This window comes from Gracilinanus agilis, chromosome 1 (genome assembly GCF_016433145.1).
Source record: "Gracilinanus agilis isolate LMUSP501 chromosome 1, AgileGrace, whole genome shotgun sequence".
Taxonomy (NCBI): Eukaryota; Metazoa; Chordata; class Mammalia; order Didelphimorphia; family Didelphidae; genus Gracilinanus; species Gracilinanus agilis.
In genome coordinates, this window is record NC_058130.1 from 342359213 (window position 1) to 342385025 (window position 25813).

The 25813-nt window shown below is 37.3% G+C and overlaps 1 protein-coding gene across 1 annotated transcript in view; it reads left to right on the forward strand.

The window, feature by feature from the left end:
- Positions 1-25813, forward strand: part of PDE8B (phosphodiesterase 8B) — a 300459-nt gene that overhangs the window by 17198 nt on the left and 257448 nt on the right. The gene's annotated exons all lie outside the window — the stretch shown is intronic.

The window sequence follows — 25813 nt, forward strand, 5'->3', positions numbered from 1 at the left end:
CATGTCTGACTCTTTGGGACCCCATTTGGAGTTTTCTTGGCAAAGATACTAGAATGGTTTGCCATTTCCTTCTCCAGTGGATTGCCCTTTTTTGACAAGGCAATGATCTAGTTTATGTGCCTGGCATATAGTAGGTGCTTAATAAATGTGTTTTGTTTGCCATCCTTTCCCTAGAAGATTGGTATAAAATAAGAATGATAAAAAGAAAGACATGAAGCCTTATAGAGGAAAGAAAACAACTAAAATAACAGAATGTACTATAGTTTCATTAAATCTGTAATTCAAAAAATTATGTAAAAAAAATTCACAAAAATCTGCAAAATTCACAAAATCTATAAGAACATGCAAAAAAAGGATAGTAAGAGAAAAAAATTTTAAGGATGATTTTGCTACTACTTTGTTCAAGTTAGTATCTTATTCCTCAAATGAGAAATTATTCAGAGCAAAGTTTGAGGCAAAAAGAGGTGGGGAACTAGGGGTAATCATTTTTTGTTCAGTCATGTCCAACTCTTCACGACCCTATTAACTTGTTCAAGAGGTTTTCTTGGCAAAGACACTTCAAGTGGTTTGCCATTTCTTTCTCCAGTGTATCTCCAATTTTACATCTGAGTATTTTATCTTGAATGTTGGTACTTGAGGAGTAGTCTGAGATCAGATTTGAAGTCAAATCTTCCTGACTTCATGTCCATCTATTGCACTATCAGGCTGCACCCCAGGGGTAGTGATACATACCTACAGTTCCTATGACATGGAGGCCAAGCTTGGTGGATCTCTAAAGTTTGGAGATTCTGAGTTGTAAATATGTGCCCACATTAAAGTTAGCATTAATATGGTGAGCAGTCCAGAAGCTAGCAGGTCACTAGCTTGCTTAAGAAGGGGCAAACCAACCCAGTTTGGAAATGAAGCAATTTAACACTCCTATTTTGATGAGAGTGAGACTGAGTCTGTGAACTAGTTCCTGCACTTCCAGATAGGGATGGCAGTGGTAAAAAAATCAACCAAAAGAGGAGATGGAGTAAAATATTTTCAAAATATGGCAGAATGGATATACTTTTTCCTGTTTGTGTCCCCCCTGCATGCCTTAGGATCTGGGAAATGTGTCCTTGGCCAGCATTTGTCATATTTATTCCACCTCCTCCTGTTTCTCTCTGGTAGTCTGATAGTATCTTTGAAGACTGCATGAAGACTGGATCATTCAGTTTACTCCCAATATTCCCCTTAAAACAACTCTAGAGCTCAGTGAGTGTGTAATGGGCCAAGAGGTGTGAGTAGTTTAGACAATTTCCCTATGGCCTCTTTGTGTCCAAGAAGCTTGGGGGAACTGGGTTCAATATAGTTTGTTTTTGAATCCTGAAAACATATTTTGAATTGGCAAGGCATTTCTCTCTGGGTAGGCCCCAATGTGTACAAGAAAATTTTATTCCATGAATTCATTTATTTATTAAAAGTTGATTTGTAAGCAATGGAGATGGACGTTGAGTGAAGGACAGAACTGAATAGGAGGTATTATGTCTGTGAAACCACAGATTAAAATGACCTCAAGCTGTTCTCTGCTTCCAAAAAGTCCATCTTTTTTTAACAGCAGTATTCTTCCTGGTGATGCTATATGGCTATGAGTCATATCTACAACCCGAGAAGAAATGCAATTGCAGATGACCCAAGGGGCAATGGAAAGACTCATTCTGGATGCAGGTTGGCTTGATATATTTCCCTATGAGAATATACTTGTCAGAAATAGGATAAGAGACATCTTCAGAGATGTGCATACTTGGGAAAGGGGATGGCCTATTCTTGGGAAAGTTTTTGATAGATGGACAACTTAGGTTTTGCTTTGGTATCCAGGAAATAATGAAAAAGGCCAAGGAAGATTCCAACTGGTCTGAGTAGCTTTTTCTAAGGAAAATATGGACAAGATGGCAAAGGAGGAATAGATTGGGACCTTCAGAGGTGGTTGAAACTCCTGTACCAGTGAGATCAAAGACTCATGGAAGTGTGAAGGTTCATTTGTCAGTGGATGGTGACAGAAGCTGGATCTATGATTTCACTGGTATAGAGAACTGCAAGATGAAGAAACCCCTCTTCTAATACAGGTTTGCACTTTTTGGCAACTTAAGTCTAGAGAGCTATTTAGAGCATAGAGATGTTAAATTCCTTGTCTAGGATCACAGCCAATATGTATCAGAGGCAGAACTCAAACCAGGTCTTTTGGGCTCTGAAGCTAGCTCACCAGCTACCTTCTCATGGCTACTGCTATTTGTAAGTTGGTAGTTTGAATTTAGAACATGGTTTTGGGTTCTTCATGGGGATTAGGTTCCCAGGCTAACTGATGAAAGTTTATTTAAATCCATCATGGAGCTGGAAAAAAAAGCTTGTGATTAAAATATCAAAAATTAATTGTGGTATTATTAATTACACAAAATAGAGAGTCAAAAAAGTTAAGAAAGAATCAATTTTATCTTTCTCAACATGATAAATATAGAACTATGCATTGCATGATAACCATCTTGGGAAAGGAGGAGAAAAAGGAGGAGGATGGATAGTAGAGAATATGGATCGCAAAATGTCAAAATGATTATTAAAAACTGTATGTGTAATCTGGAAAGGGAAAAATATAATAAAAAGAGAAGAAAAAGAATTAATTTTACTTTTTATCTTGAATTTTGGTACTTAAGAAGTAGAAAGTTTATTGAGAAAATGATATTAGCTAGAATTTGTGTAATACTTTAAGGTTTGCAGAGGGCTTTACAAATATTACCTTATTTTATTGTTACAACAACCCTGTGAAGTAGGTGCTCTGATTATCTCCATTTCTGCAGATGGAAAAGCTGAGGCAAACAGAGATTAAGAGACTTGCCCTGAGTCACCCACCTGGAAAATGTCTTAGATTGGATTTGAACTCAGATTTTCTTTATTCCAGTTCTAGCATGAGAAATTAAAGGAAAATCTTTGTGAATGTTCCGAAGGGAAACTCTAAACACTCCAAGGTACAAAAGTTTTGTGATATTGGTTCCTTTGGAGCAAAAAATTTATAGGAAAGTTTGAATCATTGACTTTTTTTGAATCTAGGAAAATTACTTTTTAACTCATGAGAGAAATTTGGGGACAAACATCTTCTCAAACCTTTTCTTTGATCAATTGCACAAGACCATTATTAGAGAGAATTTCTAAACGTGAGTCTAACAGCTCCTCTATATTATAGTCCTCTAGATTAGAACTAAGTTACTTCCTTGGTTATGTTTATTTTTACTGACATTCTTTAGAACCTCCTCAGACTTCGTAAAATAATGAACAAACTAAAAATAAACGTTTTCAGATTTTTTTCTTCTCCAAATCCCATCTAGGTGGTCTCCATTATTTCATTGCTAGTCTCCAGTTATATTTTTTAACAACATATACATTTCTGTCAGAAATCTGTGAAGATAGACATTTCCTCTCCTTCTGTAATTCTGTTGAATAAAGATCATATAGTGATATGTTATGGTTAAGTAACCTTTTTAAAAAAAATTCTTTGGTCAATTGTCTTCAACAAATAGTTTAGATTAGGAAAGATTAGGAAATTAATTATTTTCTTGATGTAATTGATGTAAGAATGAAGGTCATCTTGGAACCAAAATTTCCTTCTGATGCATCATCTAACAGAAGCACATTTTTTGGGGGAATATAATTCAAGGCCAAAATGATGGAAAAACCAATCCCATTTCATCTAATTTTATTCACCATCTGAGATTCACAGAAAGGTAGCTGAGGAGCTTTTCCTCCAAATCAAGTCAAATGGTCTCTCAAAGCTCAGGCATGGATTTCTTTCCTATGGAGATGTGGCATCTTCTAGGCACTTTTTAGCAGATCTTGGTTTTATCAATCTTAAACCTTTGAGGAAACATCATAGGCCTCTCTTCAGTCTTGCAGCAAATCTCAAGAAAACTAGAGACTGTTCTTTTGTCAGCACTAGCAACTTCCCTACTCACCTTGATGTCATGTAAGCCCAAGATGGCTTCAGCCTACATCATGCCACATTTCTTTTTGTATCTTTTACCTACTGTCAAATCTTCATTTAGATTAAAGACTTTTTTGGGGGAATCATCAGGGTAAAAGAAATCTTACTCTGATGGTGATCTTCAAGGAACACAACCAACAATTTTTCCATGTCAGATGTAATAATATTTTCTTTTGTAATATTTTGGTTGATTTTATGGATATGGATCCTTCATATTTAAAAAGTTCTAGCTTGGTCTCTGATGATCATTTTAGTAGTAATATAATTTGAACCGAGTACATATCTAATCTTAATTTAGTGCAAAATTCTCCTTTCCCTGAATGATTTAATGTTTAATTTCTCATAAAAACTTAATGGATTTCCTTTAGCTCAAAATAAATACATAACTTATAAAACCAGCCAATTAAGCTGATGTGTTTTATAGAATATGCACATATATTTATATTCACACATATATATCTCAATATGTATGTGTGCATGTGCATATATACATATATATGTGAGTAAAAGGGAGAGGAAGGAAATGGAAAGAAAGGACTGGGAGGCAGGAGAGAGAGAGAGAATTACAGAGAGATTTTTTCAGTGACAACTATGCAAGACATAAAGGAGAGAATGAATGGAGGAAGTATAAAAAGAAAATACATGTAACATGAGAGTGTGATCGCTCTTAGCTGTCAGTGGTGAAACACAGGAGAGAAGAAAGGGAGTGCATGATATTCCTGATGTAGAGATGGAGCAAAAACAAAAGAGATTTGGATAGTATGGTTCCCAACTGTGAGGAACTTCATAAAAGTAGAGACTATGGCTTGTCTGAACATTGTAATTCTTCTAACAATTAGCACAATGCTTGCTGCTCGCATTAAGAATTTAATAGAAACTGGTTGAATTGAATTTGCAGTATATAAAACAAAATTATTTACCTGCACATTGTCATATAGCAATGAAATAGTTAGTGGGACTTAGACAGGTCTTTTGATTACAGTTGGAGTGTTCTTCCCTCTACCTTGCTAGCTCTCACACAACAAATTAACTTAAGTCCCTCCAAATATATTTTTAATGGCTAGGATCAAGTGGGCACAAGTGAGTAACAGCACTATGATGACTCTATGGCAGCTAGATGGCCTAGTGGCTAGAGTTTTAGATTTGGAATCAGGAAGACTTGAGTTCAGATTTTGCCTCAGACACTGGTTATATAACCCTGGCCAAGTCATATAGTTTCTCTCACCTTCAGTTTCCTCATCTACAAAATGGGGAATATAATAGCATCTACTCATAGGCTTACTGTGAAGAACAAATGAGATTCATATGAAAAACGCTTTGCAAAGCTTATGGCTTTCTGGAAATACTTATTATATGATTTGAGAACAAAATAGAACATAAAGGCCGGTGAGGATGCTTATGAAAAGCAAGTGGCAGATTGTGTAGCCAGAACTACACAATCCATGAAGTTGTAGAAGCAAGTTTTGCTGGAGATAACTAGGAATTTATTGTAATTGTTATAACACTTACCAGCCATTCATTCATTTCAGTTTGCTTGGATGAAGTATATAATTTTAGAATCAGCTTTTACCATATTCTGAAAAAACCTTTTCAATTCCATTTTTAAATGTACATTTTGGCGAACCAAAGAATAACTGACCAGTGTCTAAAAATTGTAATTACTCTTCACTCTAATTCCTTTGTACTTGATCTTCTGACCTTTTCCTTTTCCTTAAAAATTTACATACATACACACATTACCATTAGGATAGTTGGTGAGGAAGCCTCATTTCTTGCTATTTCCTATAATCATAGTGTCAGACCATATAATTACACTGTAGTTGTTGTATGTATGGCTTAACAAGGAAAACCCTTATACCCTATTGATTGGTGAAGGATACTTCTTAAATTCTTTTCAGGTCATTTTAGAAAATATCAATAAATTATTCAAAATTCAGAAAGCATCTCTCAACTTCAAATGAATTCATCAAACTGGAAGAGTTTGGAACCCTCCTTGCTAAGTTAATATTCATCGTACTGGGAGGACAAAGATGCATTTTGTTTTGAGGCATTAAGAGATCTGCATCGAAGAACATCTAGCTCCACTGCAGATATGCCCTGTCTTGTTTTGCATGGTGTGTTAATATGACAAAATCCTAAATCAAAGTGTGTTCGGTATATGTAAGACCTGTAGAATTCAAGTGATGCATGTTTCTGTAATACATGTTTAGTTTTCCTGACTGTGGTGGAGTGAAAAGCCGATGATAGGTCTGTGTCTCTGTGCACCTATGGGGTTGCTAGGGAATGATTTTCAAATGCTTCATAGTGCAGCAGATTGAACTTTTTTTTTTTTTTTTGAAGCATTGTCATGGAAACCAAGTGCATCATTTCCTGGTCTGACTAATTTTTCTTTTTTAATAAAAAAAAAATAACCCAGGGTTAGCAGGAGTATAATAAAGAGACCCAGCAGCCTTATAGGGAAGAAGAGTGGAACTAATACATCTTTTTGCCATAGGAGAATTTAACTGTGTTAAAATCAGAAACAATCTAGGATTCATGTGGGCGTGTCTAAAGCAATTGGTGGAAATTTATCAGTTTGCTTTGTTTTTCTTGTCTGTGCAGTAGAAAAATCATAAATTCAAAACATTGACTTATTGGGTTGGTATTTTTTTTTATATCAGTCACTGATCTGCACATGAGGTTAAAGTAAAGTTGTAGGCAGGAGAAATCAGTGTTACTTTTAGCTGTAACAAGATTAACTGAGATTCTCCTTTTTTTTTTTCCTGAAGTAAATAGGGCTGGTAAGAATATCCACTATTGATTATTTTAACCCACCATTTAAAACAACAGCCCCCAGACTTTTTTGATTGTGCACTCTGGCAATAAAAAAAAAATTTAGATATGAATCTCCAATGCATAGATTGATTTATTGATAGTTTATATAAAGGTACAACTGTTTTAATAATTATGTACATTATACAATTTACATAAAATAAGAAATGTAAAAAGTGTAATAATATTTGACCTTGGAGTCAGTAGGGAGTCATTCAAATCTGTTGAGTTGGAGAGTAACATGCCAGACCTCTGCTTTAGGACTATCACGGACAATTGCTGCAACCTGAATTGGAGTAGGGAGAGACTTAAGGCATGGAGACCAATTAGGAGACTATTGTTCTAGTCCATGTGAGTGGTGATAAAAGTTTGAACTATGGTGGACAGAATTGACAGAAGGGGACAGATCTAAGAAATGCTGAGAAGGCAGAAATGAAAAGATCTGGCAACTGATTGGATTATGTGAGATGAGGGCAAGTGATAAGTCCAGACATGGAGGTGATGGCTCCAGTACTGACCAGGGTTCTCCTTTCTCCATCTGCCTCCCTCCATACTCATGTGGTTAGGCTAGATTTTCCCTCTAGCTGTAACTCTTTAGAGGCAGCTTCCTGATTCTAGTCTCTGGTTTGCGTTGATTTATGATCATCCAGAGACAACGTGTCCTATTCACATGAGGTTGATGCCCTTCAGACTTGGTGGATGCCCAAAGATGATGAGAGTCACCATACCAAGCTGTGTTGAGGTGACAAATTTCCATATGAAGACAGGTGGGGGGTCAGATCTGCCTTAGTTCAGTGCATCTGTATTTTGCTATTTTAGGGCTAAGTAAACTTCCTTTCTTTAACTGCCCAATGATTTTTAAGTGTCTTATTTCATTTCAACATGAAATCGGAACTATGACAGTGCTAGTGTCAGACCCACCCTTAACACCAGGTAATTGAAAGGATGTTGATGTGCTCAACACTAATAGGGAAGATGGGAAAACTGATGATTTGGAAGAGGGGAGGGGAAAAGTAATGTAATGGGATCTGTGATGCAGATTACAATCCATCTATGCCACTTCATTTTTCATGACTCATTCTATTATGTCTCATCCTAAACAAAAGGGGGTGGTTTAGAGGTCTTATTTACCAGCAGAGGAGCCTACTGAAATCACAAGGTGATCTTGGGAGCAGAGTGTGTTAAAAATGGTAGGCACTTGTTGAGTAAAAGAATGATTTTAATTTAAAGAAGTACTAACGTTCTTGAAATAATAATTGTCAATATTTGCAGGAATCTAATGGGAGCTAGACCCAGAATTTTATCTTCTGAGGCCACATTGAAAGGAAAATCTTTCTTAAACATCTTGCTTAACTGTTCTACCTTTCAATATGAGGAGACAACATGACACAGTGGATGGAACTCTGAACAAGAACAAGACCCAAGTCTAAATCCCAGTTCAGACATTTACTATGCTGCATATCTTCAGCTAGTGACTCAACCTTAAGCCTCATTTTCTTTAATTATAAAATGAAGATTTTGATATCACTACTTCACAGAGGTGTTATATTAAGTAAGATAATGGAATAACGGACATAAAATGCTTTGCAAACATTAACACTCAATATAAATGTTGGGGATTATTATTATCAGGAATGGTGCTTTATAATTTACTTCCTGTTCATAAAGTCCTCTCAACTTTCACTTTGACTCTCTAGGGAAAGACAAAAGGCATGTGTTGGTGATGGGTATGGTTCTTTGGATGCCCAAAGTATGGGAGAAAGGGATATAGGATTTTTTTGTTTGTTTCTTTTCTTTTCCTCTCCTCCCCTCTACTTTCCTTTCCTCTCCTATCTTTTCCTCTCCTTTCATATCTTATCCTCTCTTCCTTTTCTTTTTTTCCCCTTTCTAGATTGAATCTCCCTATCTCTGAATAGAAGTACAGCGACCATTATAGACCCAGTACTCCTACTGATCAGTCCAAAAGTTTTTATGTTTGCTTAAAAAGGTTTTCAAAAATTTCTTCAGGGTCAGTATCTTTTGTTGTTGCAGATAGCAGCTCTTCTCCATCTCTATATGTGGACTTCAGGAGTAGCCATGGTGAAAAAGATTCATCATCTGATGACCAGTTTTCTAGTGATATGCCTCTCAGAACTTAGATAGTCTGGGTCCTCAGATGACAGTCAATCAACAAACATTTATTGAGTTCTTTCTATGTGAACAAATGAATTGAATGAATTTATGAAATACCTATTATGTGCCAGGAATTGTTTGTGCAATGGAGGTACAAATACAAAATGTAGTATATATATTTTGAGCCAGTCTCTGCCCCCAAAGGAGTTTGCATTCTAACTGGGGGATATACATATGTGGTGGCTGGGAAAGGGAGTAGGCATAGGAATTATGAATAGTACTAAAGCAACTTTCATTTATTATCATGGCTATTTCAGTAACAATGATAGTATTGATTTAATTATTATTCTCCAAGGTTACCTGGTAGATGGTGGTATGATTTGTGACAGATGATCTAGTCCCACCAAAATAGAGTAGGTGGGGTAGATTAGGCTTGATATAGTGGAAGTTTGTTCTCATTCACCTACCAATCAGACATGGGGTGGAGAAGGAGGTTTATGCATGATCTACTGAGGATGGGTCTGGAGAATGACCTTTCCAGTGGCACAGCAGGAGTCAGGGATGCAAAGACCATCCCCACCACCACCAAAAAAAAAAAAAACCACAAACAGAAAACAAAAAAGCAAACTACCAAAAAATTCAATTCCCTAGTTTCAAGGATCCTTTATTCTACTGAGACAAACAACATATACCTACATGTGACAGATATAGAGTTAGTAGTTGGGCGGTGCTTGAAGGCTTTCTGTCCAAAAGTGGCATAATAATAACTGTGAAATTAATGAGCCTCTCTGGATTAAGACTTTAGTCCTTGATAGTTTTAGGAGGTACAAAAGCTATAAGCAGATCAGAAGTGTACAGCATCTGTTAACTTGCAAGTTTGAACTTGCATTATGAAGAACATAAAACAGAGACATACTTAAGAAAATATATTCCTATTATCAAAGTTACCACTCATTGAAAGGAATAATTTGATAGTTGAAAAGAATGACTTTCTAGGGCCCAGAAAGAAATAGAGAATTCTTTTCTTTAATGTTTCCTATGCAAGAAAAGCGCTGTGCTCCCCATGTAGTCTCTCTCTTGCTTGTATCTTTGCTACCCCCCAATACTAATGTACATCCTGCTACATCTGTGCATATGTGCAGCCGTGGGTGGGTGACTTCCTCACTCCCATCTGTGCTTGAGTCAGGGGAATACCCCGACCCTCTGTGCGGTGTACATGTATGCCAATATCCTGGGTTTTTTAGGCAGTGGGCCAGGAAGGGTCTCTTCTGCTCATCAATACAAATAGATGATGTCTGCGTGGGAGCGTGTCCTTCTGTTCCATGTACACATGTGCAGAAATTTATTAATACCTAAGCTTGGGAATATTCAGTACAGCCTGCCTTCTCCCCTTACCTACGCTCTATTTATTTCAGCTAAAAAGAAAAACAGCTTGGTGGATGTCATATGTTAACTGAATTAGTCATTCCATGTTGCTCATGATCAGAATAGATGGGTTTCCTTTAGTCAACCAGCAAAGCAAAGGCTGGGGGCTGGTGGGCCGGGGAGACAGTAGAGGGTGATGGCACAGGCTAACTGGAACCTCACTTGCCCTGTTGAAAAATGGGGTTTTTCTCCTTGTGTTCAGTTTCATCATGGCTTCCTAGAGAATGCTCTGATGGCTATTGTAATAGTATTCTCTTGCATCCCTGGAAGGTCTTGTAGGTGAAATAGTACCTGCTTCGGCATCTAAAGATCTGAGTTAATCTGAGCTCTGCCACTTATGGGACACTAGGTAAGTCACTCTGCCTTCTCTCAGCCTCAGTTTCCCCATCTAGAAAATGTAGGGGTTTGATTAAATGATTGCTAAACTTCCCTCTGGCTCTAAATCTAGGATGTCGTTCTTGGTCATTAATAAGTGTCCACCTAGCTGCCTATTAAAATCCATTATCTCGCAATAATCCTTTGAGGTACATACTGCAGATTTCATTGCATTCTGAAGGTCAGAGAGTCACAACTTCAAAGCCTGAAAGTAAAGAGGGTGCCAAAGGTGGGCCAAACTCAGGCTAGTACCCTGTAGGATCAGGTTTGATATTAAATGAAATGAGGCACTTTTAGGTCACTGAGTAGCCTTAGCCATAGCACAGAAAGGATATCCAGTGAGCATACTTCCCCATTTAACTTAGGGTAGTTGTGCCTTTCCTTTTCCCAATATGGAACTATGTCTGGTCAGTACGGCAGGGCTTGGTGACTCACATGGCCTCAGGTCAACCGCTAAGTTGGCCCTCGTTACATGTGAATGGTTTTTTTTTTTTAATAGCCTTAGATGACCACGAGTCACTACCATATGGGCAGGGATTATCAGAAAGCTGTATCATGGTTGGTGCAGCTGGATCCTTAGACCCCTGAGTCCCTGGAGTCCTAGGAGACTCAGACCTCATTATTTTTTAAGGATGTTTTGGGGCAAAAAGAGAGAAATTCTGGTAGATTTGGTTCCTAAAATAGAATGGCTCCTAGATAACTAAGAAACAGGAAGGTTGATTAATGAGCAGCCAAGGGATATCTAGGCTCCTCTCATCTCCAGTGTTGTATTTCTCTTAATATGGGAGTCTGGATCATCCTCTTTGGAGACAGTACTTCAACACTATTCATTTTGCCTCCCCTTTGCTAGTTAGCTTGGAGGTAAACGGTAGCCAAACGTAGACCGTGTCATGATAGTTGTATCAGAGGCAGGAATCAGACACCAGCCAAAATAAGCATCCCAAAGAACATTTCTTTTTACTGAGCTGCACATGAAACAGTGGGTACTTTGTGAGGGGAAGTGATGGCATGCACATTTCCTAAACCTCTAATATATCTTCCTTTTCAAAAGTAGGTTCTTACCTACCAATCACATAAAATAATCCAATAGGGTCAAGTGAGCAATGTTCTATCAATTTCATAAATACTTTGGTCTGGCATGAAAATATTGAGAATTTCTTGGCAAGAACTGCTTCTGTTATTGTTAAATTATGCATTTTGAGGCATTTTGCTTTTTTTCATGTATTTTTAGTTGTCATGCTATGCTTCTGGGCACTCAAGGAGTTGGAGTTTCATCTATCTTCCATTCCTAGTGCAACTAACCAGAACTCAGTTTTTGAAAATTGATTTGGGATAATGGCCTAGGAGGGATCTTTGAGATCATAGATTTAGAAATGAAAAGACCCCAGAGGCTATGTAGTCCAAATTTCTCAATTTATAGGTAAGGAAAGTGAGACCCAGAGGGGATAAGGAACTTGCTCAGGATTGCATAGATTTCAATCCCCTGGGTAGGGTTTGAGCCCATACTTTCTAACTGCAAACCCATTGATCTTTGCATTATACTACAGCTTCCTTCTTTAAGTGGGGAGGAGTCTTAAGGTTCCACAGATGCCTTACTTCATTATGATACTGGCTAGCATTCATATAGCACTCTAAGGTTTGCAAAACACCTTACCACACCCGTGGGAGTTAGGTACAAATATTATTCCCATTTTAAAGATGAGGCAAACTGAGGCAGATGGAACATGAGTGACTTGCCCAACCAGGGCCACATTGCTAAGAAGTAGTTAAAGCAGGTGGGTAGCTAGGTGGCACAATGGATAGAATGCCTGACCTAGAGTCAGGAAGTTCAATCAGATCTCAGACACTTACTAGCAGTGTGACCATGGGCAAATCACTTTACCCTGTTTATCTCAGTTTCCTCATCTATAAAATGAGCTGGAAAAGGAAATGGCAAACTACTCTAACATCTTTGCCAAGAAAATCTCAAGTGGAGTTATGAAGAGTTGGACAGGACTGAAAAATAATGGATTATGTTTTTTTTTGTTAGAATATAAATTCAGCCATAGTGCTGTAACTAGCAGTTTTTTCACATTATGAAATGGGGGAGGAAGAGGGATATATACTTTTCTGCAGACTATGATGGGGTGGGATTATTGGGGGAGGGAGACTCAATTTTAAATACATCTCTCATCCTCTGGTAGCTACCATCAATTGTTTCTATATTGACAGGAGGTTACAAATACTTTCAGAACTCTCTTAATTTCAGAACTCTGGAGCAAAGCCCTAGACACCCTGCCCTAGTTTACAGTAATTGTTCTGAGATTGTAAAAAATATAACTATGATTGGAAAGCACTTGTTTACTGGGCCTTTTGAACTCAGTGCCTCATGAATATCTCAAGCTCAACATATCCAAAGTAGAACTCATCTTTCCCTACAAACCCATCTCTCTCCCAAACTTCCTGATTTCTTCTGAGGTTACCACCTAGGTTTATAAACTTGATGCCATCTTTGACTCTTTCCTCCTCCTCATTCAACATAGCCATTATAATCATTAATAGCCATTAAGTCTTATCATTATTCAGTGTTTCTTCTTGCTGACAACTTTTCTCCTACACTATTGTAATAACCTCCTAATGAGTTTCTGGACCTCAAGTCTCTCCTCTTCTACAATCAGTCCTTTAACACAGCTGCCAAAGTCATTATCCTGAAGCACAGGTCTGATTTGTCACTCCCTTATATGATAAAGTTAATTGGCTTTCTATTACCTTTGTGACCAAATATAAAAGATTTGTTTGGCATTTAAAGCTCCTCATGCCCTAATTCAGTGATTCCCAAAAGTAGGCGCTACCGCCCTCTGGTGGGTGCTGCAGCGATCTAGGGGAAGCGGTGATGGCCACAGGTGTATTTATCTTTCCTATTAATTGCTATTAAAATTTGTTAAAAATTGATTTTCAGGGGGCTAAGTAATATTTTTTCTGGAAAGGGGGTGGTAGGCCAAAAAAGTATGGGAACTACTGCCCTAACTCAACCTACTGTTCTGGCCTTATTTCACATCACATTGCTTCATGCACTTTAAAGCCCAGCCTAACAGGGCTTCTTGTAGTTTCTCATACATTAACCTCCATCCCCTGTCTTAACACTGGCTGATCCCCATAGCTTACCCTCCCTCCTTACTTCTGTCTCTTGGAATCCCTAGTTTTTCTCGAAATTAATCTCAACTACTGCTTTCTTCATGGGACCAGCTAGGTGTAGAGCCTCTCCACCACCAACAAGAAATTATCTTTTATCTACTCTGTATGTTGTGGTCTGTTGTCATGTCTAACTCTTTGTGACCCCATGGACCATGGCACATCAGACACCTCTATCATTCACTGTCTCTAACATCTGCCCAAGTTCATGTTCATTGCTTCCATGACTCTAACCATTCATCTCATTTTCTGCCCATTCCTTTCTCCTTTTGCATTCAGTATTTCTCAACATCAGAGTCTTTTCCAGTGAATCTTGTCTTCCCATTATGTGGCCAAAGAATTTAAACTGCAGCTTCAGTATTTGACCTTCTGGTGAATAGTCTGAATTAATTTCTTTAAGGATTGACTAATTTGATCTCCTTGCTGTCCAAGGAACTCTCCAAAGTCTTCTCTAGCACTCCATTTCAAAAGAGTTGGTTCTATGGCACTTGGCTTTCTTTATAGTCTGACTCTCAAAGCCACGTGTTACTACTGGAAAAATTATTTTGTATATACTCATATAAACATAGAATTTCTCCTCTGATCAAAGGTAAACTTCTTGAGGACAGGACGTTTTTCCTATTTGCCTTTGTATTCCCAGCCAAGGACAAAACTGGCATGTGGTAAGCACTTAATAAATGCTTATTGATTAAATAATCGATTGAATACTCATTCCCATTAAATGATTAGGCCTATTTTGGCCTAAAATACATCCAGAGTCCTTGTGATTTATATAAATATCATGGGATCCAATCCAATGTTAAATTTTGCTGATGTTTCAATTAGCTAAAAACATCTTTGAAACTTTTTATGAGATTACAGAAGGGCAAGATATTTTAAACTATGACATTTAATTTTAAATGGGATGGTGGTGTGGTAATGCAGAAACAAGCCTGAATTTGGAATCTGAGGAATTGCTACAAATCCCAACCTCTGCTACTTGCTACCTGTGTGACATTGGACAAGTCCCTTCATCTTTTTGTGTCCCTGTTTCCTCAACTATAAAATGAAAGGCTTGGTCTAGGTGACCTTTAAGGTCTCTTATATCCCTAAATCTATGATTCTATAGTCTGTTGTGGAATGTTTATTATGTATTTTAAAAGTCAGAATGGATTAACTTTAAGTCCTTCCTTAGAACATTATTTCATTAATACACTGGCTCATGTCAGGGCTACTATAAAATATTCTTGTAATAGTTATAATTTAGAATTTCCTTTACTGCATTAGTTATCTTTGCTGGCATTCTATTAAAGATACCCATTGCAACTAGTTGCTGAATGCCATTTTCTTACTAGGTTCCCAGCCTGGAGCCATCTTATTCTGTTCTGGGAGAAAGGAACAAACAAGCATATTATAATGTGTCTACTATGTGCCAGGCACTGTGCTAAGCTCTTTTTAGATATTGCCTCATTTGATGCTCACAACAACCTTTAATGGAAGTGCTCTTAAGGTGCTTGTTTTATACTTGAGGAAACTGAGGCAAACAAAGATTAAGGGACATGCCCATGGTTACACAGCTAGTAAGAATCTGAGGCTAAATTTGACCTCATGTCTTTCTGATTTCAGGCCCAGTGCTCTATTTACTGTAAGACCTAGCTGACTACCTAGCATTGTGGATTTTTGACTTGGTCTGCTTTTGTGGATAGGTTAGTTGGGATCCACACTCAATGAATTTCTAGAGTGCATACCAGATCAAGAGCTAAATCTGGTTTCCTGTTTGAACTATTTAAAATTATCTTTTTTCTTATTTTTCCAATTTATAAAAAGATCTTTTGTCTTAGAATCACTATTAATTATAGGTTCCAAGGCAGAAGGGCAGTAAGGACAAGGCAATTGGGTTTAAGTTATTTGCCCAGGGTCACACAGCTAGGAAGTATCTGAGATGGGATTTGAACTCAGGACCTCCCATCTCCAAGCCTGGAATTCTATTTCCTGAGCCACCTTTCTGCTCCCTCTCCCCCCCCCCCTTTTTTTTTTTTTTACAAAATTGAGATATTAAATGGTTCTCTAATTTTCTACTCAGCAAACTTCTCGAAGGCTTGAGGACTGAGTCTCTCTTCCTTTGAATAATATGTAGCGCACCTCACGATGTGCTTTGTAATGACAGAATGTCTGTGGATTTCATTGTCATTCAACAAGTATTTATTAAGCATCTATCATCTGCTAAATATCCTGCTAATACAGGGAATCAAAGGAAGGCAAAAAAGAAAAAACCTCTTTGCACTAGAGTGTACATCCTAATGGAGGAGCTTAAGGAGGAGGAAGTAAGAAGGGAGGAAAAGAGGAAAGGAAAAGGAGATGCTCTGTCTAGAGAATTAGGGATGGCTGGTCTGAGGCCCTTTTTAGAATGGAGGGCCTGGAAAGAACTCACCAGTGGCAGAAGGGGCCCATAAGAGCTATGCTCTCATTATTACTATTCAGATGGTACTGTCTAATTTGTTGATGCTATTCTGGACAGTTACCAAGAATGCTTGAATAATCAGTCTTCTGTTGCAGAGAGAGAGAGAGAGAGAGCCCAGAACCCCTTCTCTTTCTATCTCCTTCTCCATCGTCCTCTCCCTACTCAAGAAGTAATTCCTTAGAGGACCACACTTTGAAGCACATTAGTAAGCATCATTCATTTCTGTGCTCTGTACCTGAGCAGAAAACTTCAAGGTTCACTCTACCATCTCCTATAAGGGCCAAATTCTTATAAAAAATTAAAGGACCCTTCTAACAGTTTTTATTTGAATGATTTAAAGAGGATATGAAGGCTGGTTTATTAAAAATTTTTTTTCTTCTATGTTGTCACAGAAATTTTTTATAGAGATGTATGGATAGTGTCCAAAGTCCCAGGGGGAACAAAGGGGAAATTTACACTTTTTTTTAACCCTTACCTTCTGTCTTGGAATCAATATTCTATATTGGCTCCAAGGCAGAAGAGTGTAAGGACTAGGCAATGGGGTTCAAGTGACTTGCCCAGGGTCACACAGCTAGGAACTGTCTGAGCCCAGATTTGAACCTAGGCCCTCCCATCTTTAGGCCTGGTTCTCAATCCGCTGAGCCTCCCAGCTGCCCTCGGAATTTACAGTTCTGATGAGTATCGGGAGGCCAATAGAAAAATCTTTTGGTTTCTACTCCTCTGCTTGGGGACCTCACAGTAAAAGGTGTGGACCCAGAGGACCAGATAGGCATAGTTAGGATAAGCAGAAACATTTTTAAAGGTCATCAAGTCTGCCACTACAGGGGATTCTGGAAGATACATCCAAGGCCATAAGGAAAAAAGCTATAGGAGAAATTCCTATTGAACCTGACAAGAAATCTTCTGAAATAAAGCTAAGGCTGGATAGTTCATGTGTTTCCTTAATAATTTTGATTCTTTAGCATTCATGATAGGCCCTCAAGGACAGCTGTCAAAAATCTATTGAGCCATAACCAATAACTACTCAGATACTATCATGAGAAAATTTAATGAGTCTCTCAAAAGCAAAATTCTCTGGAAAATAAAAAATACAAAGCAAAACAAAAACAAAACAAATGAAAACCTGGAATATGTTCTTCAGGTGATTAATAACTAGCATTATCAAAGGCATTTTGAAAAAATGTGTCCAGAGAATATTTATTAGGAAGGAGTTTGCTAAAATGCTTCATGAGGATTTAATGCACCTTGAGGGTATTTAGCCAAGCATGAAATAAAACACAGATCACTGAAACTAATGTAGTCATAATTTTTCATTAGAAAATAACAAATCTCTAATGTATCCAAAGTGGTTCTGTTTTATCCTATCTTTTTACCTTTTTGCCTTTTTACCTCCCTCCTGGGTAGGAACAGGAAAGAAAGTATATGGTAACAGAAATTATATCCAAATCATTTTTAAGGGACTGGAACTTATACCTGTATTCTGTTAAATGAGCTTAAGGATTCTAAGAGGACGTGGAGAGCTTGTAGTTGAAATTTAATAGTAAAAGGTCTAGAATTTAAGAATACTTTGAAGGATCAAGCTTTGTCAGTTGATAAAGCGCATTAAAAAAATCCATTCAATGAAAATAGATATGAGAATGAAAATGCTTATTTCAAAGTAAAATTTTAATTTTATGAATTTTATGAGTTTATCAGTTGCTGTCTCTGGTCCTTCTAGTAGGAATTGGCAATTCCAAGGAAATATAATCATTAATTATCTCATATCTGTATATAAGAGGACAGAGTGCTGGGCCTGGAGTCAAGAAGACTTGTCTTCCTCAGGTTTACCTTAAAGTCTGTTGTTCTGTCTGAAATGACTAAGTCTGGGACTTCCCTCTCGGTGAGTTCTCAGGCGCCTGGGGCAGACTTTGGGTCTCCAGATTTCAAATTGACATATGAAGAGTCAGACACAACTGAATAAGAGCAACTTGTGTATATAGCTTTATTATTTTGAAATGTTTTCACATACATTGTTTCATTTGATCCTCAGTTCTATAAAGAAGATAGGACTTATTATTATCACCACTTTATAGATGATAAAATTAAGAATCAGAGAACTTCAGTGAATTATCTAAGGTCATATAACTAACTTATAAATAATGAAGCTAATATTAAAACCCAACCTTGTGTACATATCAGGTGCCCCTCTCAGGCAAGATAACATCTTAGGAGCTCTAGGTATGTTGGCAGAGAAGCAGCAAGGTAGTGTCCTGCATAGTCTTGGAAATGGGGTCAGCAAGACCAAAGTTCAAACCCCACTCTAGATAATTACTAGCTGTATGACCCTGGGCAAGTTGCTTAAACTCTGCCTAAATTTCCTTATCTGCAAAATAATAATAGCACCTCCATATAGGATTATCGTGAGGGACAAATAGATTCCCAAATGTGAAGCACTTTATAAGCCTTAAAACACTTTATAAAATCTAGCTAATAGAGAGTTCTCTCATTATAAACTCTTTCTTCTTCTTTCCTATTGTCAGAATTTCAGGATAATGGTAATTTACTTTACTGTAATCCAACTGACTTCCTTGCCTTCAGTTTTGACCCTCTCCAGGCCGTATTAACCACTACCACCTTCATAATTACCATAAGGTACCATGTCATCATATCATTTCCCTACCCCAAAACTGCAGTGATTCTCCACTGAGAGCAGGATAATGTCCAAACTCCTCAGCCTGCTGGAAAATCTCTTTAGTCTGAACTCACTCTGGCCAACTTTATCTCTTATACAAATCCTTTTATCTATTCCTTAAAAACTATTCTCATTCCTACTCTTTCTCCATCCTTCTAAGTATATGGTTCTCAGATCTGGACCACCTTTTTTCTCTTTCCTCTGGCTATTCAAATCTTACTCACTGGCCAAAGTACTGCCCTGTGTGTGTGTGTGTGTGTGTGTGTGTGTGTGTGTGTGTGTGTGTGTGTATCCCTAACCTTCCATCTTCTTAGTGAAAAGACCTGAATAAAAAAACGTAGTAAAAAGACCTTCCTCAGTCTGCTCCAGGACTTATCTGAATGTACCATTCTTTGGAACATTTAATGATATGCTGCTTTGTTTTATTATTTAATTTATAGTTGTTTTGTCTACTAAAGTTGATTATAAGCTCTTACAGGGCAAAGACTGTGGTTTACATTGCTTGTTGCTTCCCCCTCAGTTCTGGCACTCTTATGAACACTTTAGTAGTCCCTTAAAGGCTTTGTGGAATGAATGGATAAATGAATAGGCAGGGATAAGATAGGATGCCAGTGTAGGGTTAGGGAGGCCAATCCCACATAAAGACTCCCCAGAGGAGAAACTATGTTATATTTTGTCTGGGGCAGGAGAGCAAGGATCTGAGGTGAGGGCAGGACCACCTCTGACAGTTACTCTAGGTTGGATACTGGTAGCAATGGAAATATGCTGATGTCACAGGCTGCTGAGTTCTCTGTTACTTATTGGCTCCATCTTGTCATATATTTTGGTCTAGATTGCTTCAGGCAATCCGAGAGACTGGTAATAAGATGAAAGGCATACTAATCAATAGCCACCAAAATATATGATTTAGTGGCATATGATTAGTGACTATCTTGCAGCAGATTCTCCCTTTCCCCCTCCTTTCCACCGGTCTTTTCTTCTAGTCATGCATGGGGAAGAGCACAGCTCTGCCCATATTCTCCTCATCCTTGTCACAGTGATGCATTATATGCCTTTTGTATGGCCTTTTCTCTTTGTATATGCAATGGGGAACAGAAGAAAATTATTTGTCTTATCAGTTTGCCAAGAACTTTAACTGTGTTGCTATTACTTTTCTCCCAGTCTTTGATGAATTGCTTCATTTGTCATTTCAAGATAATTCAATGTAATTAAATAGAGAAAGACATCTTACATATCAGATTTCAACACAGAAGCAGGTCATTGATTTATCTCCAAGACAAAAAATATGGGGCAAAATTAACCATTAATTGCACTTCATCACAAGAACTACTTTGGGATTGTTGGTTTAACTTAGATGTTCAAGTTTTATATTTATAAACCTGTGTCCGGGCCATCTGGTTATGGAAAACTTGTTTATTTGTTGTTGTTGTTGTTGTTGTTGTTTGCAGGGAAGAGTTAAATACTGGAAAGGCATGAAAGAGTTAGCAGTCTGCTCTTAAATAAATAAGAGTTAGTGACCTTGAATTTAGACTGACACCTGTACTATTAAAAGAAACAAGATGTATTTCCAACTTGGTCTAGGATAAACAAGAGCCAGGTTTGATCCAGTGTTGTTCTTAGGGCTATTATATTCTGGTGCAAAGGCTCCATTGAATTTTTAGTAGACTACATACTCAAAAAGGATCAACAGTGTGAAGTGGTAGCCCCTCCTCTCCCCCAAAAGAGATTTTAGCTAGGATTAAGAGAGGCATAATGTCTAGCCAGAGAGGGTAGATAGTCCTATATTCTTGCTTGCTGTCAGCCTCATGTCATTTAGTCTATTCATTTCTTGAAGCAACGTTTTAGGAAGTATATCCAGATGAACTGTACCAGGACGGTGAGAGGACTGTAAGAATGAATGTTTGAAGGAGCTAGAGATATTAGCCAAAGAAGAGAATACTCAAGGTCTTGATGTCTGTCTTCAAGTATTTATAGGGCTAGTATATGAAAAAGACATTAGAATTTTCTAGTTGAGTTTATGGAGAAGAGTTAGAAATACAAAGTAGAAATTTTAAAGAAGATTTTGGTTTAATAAAAGGAACAGTTTCCTAGTGCAGTGCAGAAGACCCTGGAGCTAGGAGCTTCCTTGGCCCGGGAGGTCTTCAAGTCTAGATACTTATTTATTATGGATATTATAGAAGAGATTATTGTCCAAGAATGGGCTACCTTAGGCGACCTTTGAAGTGCAACTTTTACATTCTTTGATTTTATGCTTAGGCCATATATTCTGCCATCTAATCTACCAATTATCTTGGTTATGGGTTTTCCACTTAAAAATCAGTAAAACTCATTTTGATTATTACATTTCACATTCATACTTCATAAAATGCCAAACAGGGATTATTTATATACATATTTTCCACACAAAACATGTATTCCATTTCTGGTTATATTGAACAAATAATCCATATTTGCAGTGAAATTAGTAACTGAAATTAATCATGACCTTCTAATAATAGCTGTGTGAAATTTTATGACCTTCATATGAAATGTTTTATGTGAGACAACCAAGGCAGAAGAAGAAAACAGAATAAAGATTTTTATAGATATGGGAAGAATCCATATCCAGCATTTCAAATCTCCTAATTTACATAGACACAGCAGAGGCAGAAAGGCAGACCCAATTTTTCAGTCCATAACAATTCCATCATGTTGATTTGTAGAATAATACCATTGAAGATTTTTAAAGTCATATTTCGTTTTTTACAACTTTGAGCACAAATGGGAATTAAAAATTCTTAAACATATGTGTACACACACACACACACACACATATATACGTATAGAGCAGAACCAGGAGAACATTGTATACAGAGACTGATACATTATGGCACAATCTAATGTAATAGACTTTTCTACTAGAAGCAATGCAATGACCCAGGACAATCCAGAGGAATTTATGAGAAAGAATGCTGTCCACATCCAGAGAAAGAACTGTGGGAGTAGAAATGCAGAAGAAAAACATATAATTGATCATGTGGTTCGATGGGGATATGATTAGGGTTTTGGCATTAAAAGATGCCAAATATGAATAATATGGAAATAGGTTTTGAACAATCGTACATGGATAACTCAGTGGAATTACTTGTCAGCTCTGGGAGTGGGGAGAGAAGAGCGGTGGGAAAAATCCTGAATCATGTAACCATGGAAAAATAATCTAAATTAAAAAAAATTTTTTTGAAGATTTTTCTTTCAATTCATTCCTCACAATGCTTAGAAAGAACTTATTGTGCTTATATTATTACTATTGTCTTTTTTAAAAGTTGGTTGGAGAGAAGAGTTTGCTATAGAAATGTGAACAAATCTATTTTCTCCTTTCCAGGCTCCTTTTTAAATACTCTTGGGCTACTCTGATTTAACTGGGCTTCATATCAAGTTTTTTTGAAAACTTTATTTTGCTTTTCACTATTCTTCACTGTTTTTTGGGAGTACTGCTTGTAATCTTCCATTATCCTCCTTCACAAGACTTTATGAATGAGTTTATATTCCAAACTGGAGTTGCCCATGGCCATCCTATCTTTCCCCATGGCAATGAGTACTAGTTTTATTTAAATTGAGACTGTCAATACTATTACAACTCAGTTCAATTCAGTAGTTGTCAGACAAAAATTTTACATGACAAAAACCTGTAGTTAAGTTAGTATTTTTGGATGATAAGGCAAAAAGCTATATCCTAATCCCTCCTTTCAGGCAATTTGGACTAAATTTTCATGAAAAAAATTTGATGGGGTTGTGGGAGAAGGGGCAGCAGGGTAGCTCAATGGATTGAGTCTAGAGATGGGAGGTCCTCAGTTCAAATCTAGCCTCAGACACTTCCTACCTGTATAATCCTGGGCAAATACCAATACCTAGTATTGATTCTAAAGTGGAAGGTAAGGTTTTAAAATATAGATAGATAGATAGATAGATAGATAGATAGATAGATAGATAGATAGATAGAGCAGCTAAGTNAGATAGATAGATAGATAGATAGATAGATAGATAGATAGATAGATAGAGCAGCTAAGTGGCTCAATAGATTAAGAACCAAGTTTGGAGATGAGGGGTTCTGGGGTCAAATATGGCCTCAGATACCTCCTTGGGTAAGTCACTTAAGCCCCATTGCCTAGCCCTTATCACTCTTCTGCCTTTGAAGCAATACACAGTATTGATTCTAAGATAGAAGATGAGGGTTTAAAAAAATATATTGATAACATCTTTAATTGGCTCAAAAGATTAAAGGCTTAGACTGGTGACATCATTTCCTCATCATCTGAGTACAAAGCAGTCAAGGAATTTTGGGGATGTTTTGAGGCTTGGCTTGTATTTCACAATGGACAACTTAAGCAGTGGAGCTTCCCTCAGCTTAGTCAACTCTAGGTGTCTTCACTGCCCATTCTTCTTGATTCCCCCATGGTGGCTTAGTCAACCTCTTTTTGTTAATTGTTGCATGACCTCTGGGTGTCTTTTTTTGGTCCATTATTGAACTGAAACTTCCAGAAGACAGACCAGAGGTAGGTCCAACCCTGAACAGATGGTCTGAAGTCTATGGGATTCTTTGCTCTTTGCCATTTTTTATTCTCTGTTTTGCTATAGGAAGTAACTCTGGGTTGTTGAAGGATTTGTAAGGGCAACTTAAAAACTAGTCTTGTTGTTTGTTGTTTAATGTTTGGTAGTTTTTTGTCAAAGATACTGGACTGGTTTGCCATTTCCTTCTTCAGCTCATTTTACAGATGAGGAAACTGAAGCATCAGCATTAAGGACTTGCCCGAGGTCATACAGCTAGGAAGAGACTGAAGCTAGACTTGAACTCAGTTCTTCTTGATTCTAAGTCTGACTCTATCTACTGAAACACTAGATGCCTTTAAAGCACTTACCCTAATCTCTCTTAAATTAGAATAACATGTATATTATTGGTCACTATATATATATATATATTTATATATTCACAGTCACCCTATATGTGGCATGGATAGATACATGATCCAGGATCTCCTCTGTCTCTTCTTCAATGAAGACTACAGTTCCTACCTCTGTGGAGAATAAGAGGAAGGCCATTTAAGAAACACCACTAGCCTAGTTAGGGGGAGCCAGGTAAGATCTAGACCAACCAGGGGAGGAAGTTTTCTTTTTTACTCCTTATTCTTTAAGAGGATTATTAGGTTAACATTATATATATCAACTACATAGCAAATATATATAGTCTAGGACAGAAGTGTCAAACTCAAGCAGAACTCCTAGTGCCAGGAGGAACCAGATTAAAATATAATTGGAAAATGTTTAACAAAATAAATAAGAATACAATAAAACACAGATAATGTTAATTTGTGGTTTTCTAAGTCTGTAAGGGCTGGCAGGAATCTTTGACACCACTGGCCTTGGGGCAAGACAATTCTAAATAAAATGTACTTTCTCTAGTCACTCTTAAGGGGAAAGTAACACAGTTTATTTTCTCTAACTCAGTTCTCTTTCACTAAATGTTATTTAGGCTAAAGACCACCATGAATAGCTAGCATACCTCTTTACCAAAACAATCAGTAAAAAGAAATCAGAGAAGTTGTGTAGGTTAGAGCAGATGAATTGAGAATATAAGAGTAACTGAGGGGCAGCTAGATATTACAGTGGATAGAGCTCTAAGCCTGTAGTTGAGAAGTCCTGGATCCAAATTTGGCCTTGGACACTTCCTAGCTATGTGACCCTGAGCAAGTTTCTTAACCCAGATTGCTTAGCCCTTACCATTCTTTGACCCAGCAATACCACTGCTAAGTCTGTATCCTAAAGAGATCAAAGAGAGGGAAAAGGACCTATTTGTAAAAAAAAATATGACTTAAATATTATTGACAAGGGAAGGACCTAGGACAGCTGCAGAGGACTCATGATGAAAAAAAGCCACCACCACAGAAGAAACTGGTGGAGTCTGAATGCAGATTGAAGCATTCCATTCTCCACTTTATTTCCACCATGAATTTTTTTCTAATATAAAAGACATGTGTCTTCTTTCACATGACACAGAAATATGCATTTTTATAACATATGTACAACCTATATCATATTACCTGCTGTTTAGAGGAGAGGGGAGGGTTTGGAGGGATGGAGAGAACATGGATTTCAAAGTACCTGAAAATGATTATTAAAAATTGTATCTACATGTTGTCTAGAAAAATTAAAAACAAAAGAAGAATATAGGACAATGAAGTATAAACTCTAGCCATTCTTTTGTTTTATTCTTTTTATTCCTTAGCTGCCTATTTCTAGTCTGTTTCCATGTTTCTTATAATCTCCAGCAGACAATGAAACTCAAGCTGCCTGAATGTTATTTGTTAGAAACCCAGAAAACACCTTCAGTTAGAAGGAAGTTGAAATGATTTCATTTCCCTGTGCTATCATCCTCTCTCATTACTAGCAGTACTTGAGAGACTGGACAGTACAGGAATGTCAGTAAAAAAGCATTGTTTTTGCTTGTGTTCCTTTCTCTCTTTCTCCCTGTCAACCAAATCCTCATTATAGTAAAATACTATGCTCAATAACTAGTGGTAGGACAATTGAGAGCTGAAGCCAACAGGATGAAAAGGACACTCTACCTATACAGATAAGAAATGGGGTTAAAAACTAAAGTGAAATTTACCCATTTCTAGACCATGGATCATATTTCCTAGCTTGTGTGAATAAATGAATGAATGAAAGAATAAAAAAGCATTTATTACCTGTTTATAATGGGATAACAATGTGTTGGAATAACAAAAGGAAAAATGGGATAGAACCTGTTTTCAAAAAGTTTACATTCTAATTGAAATAC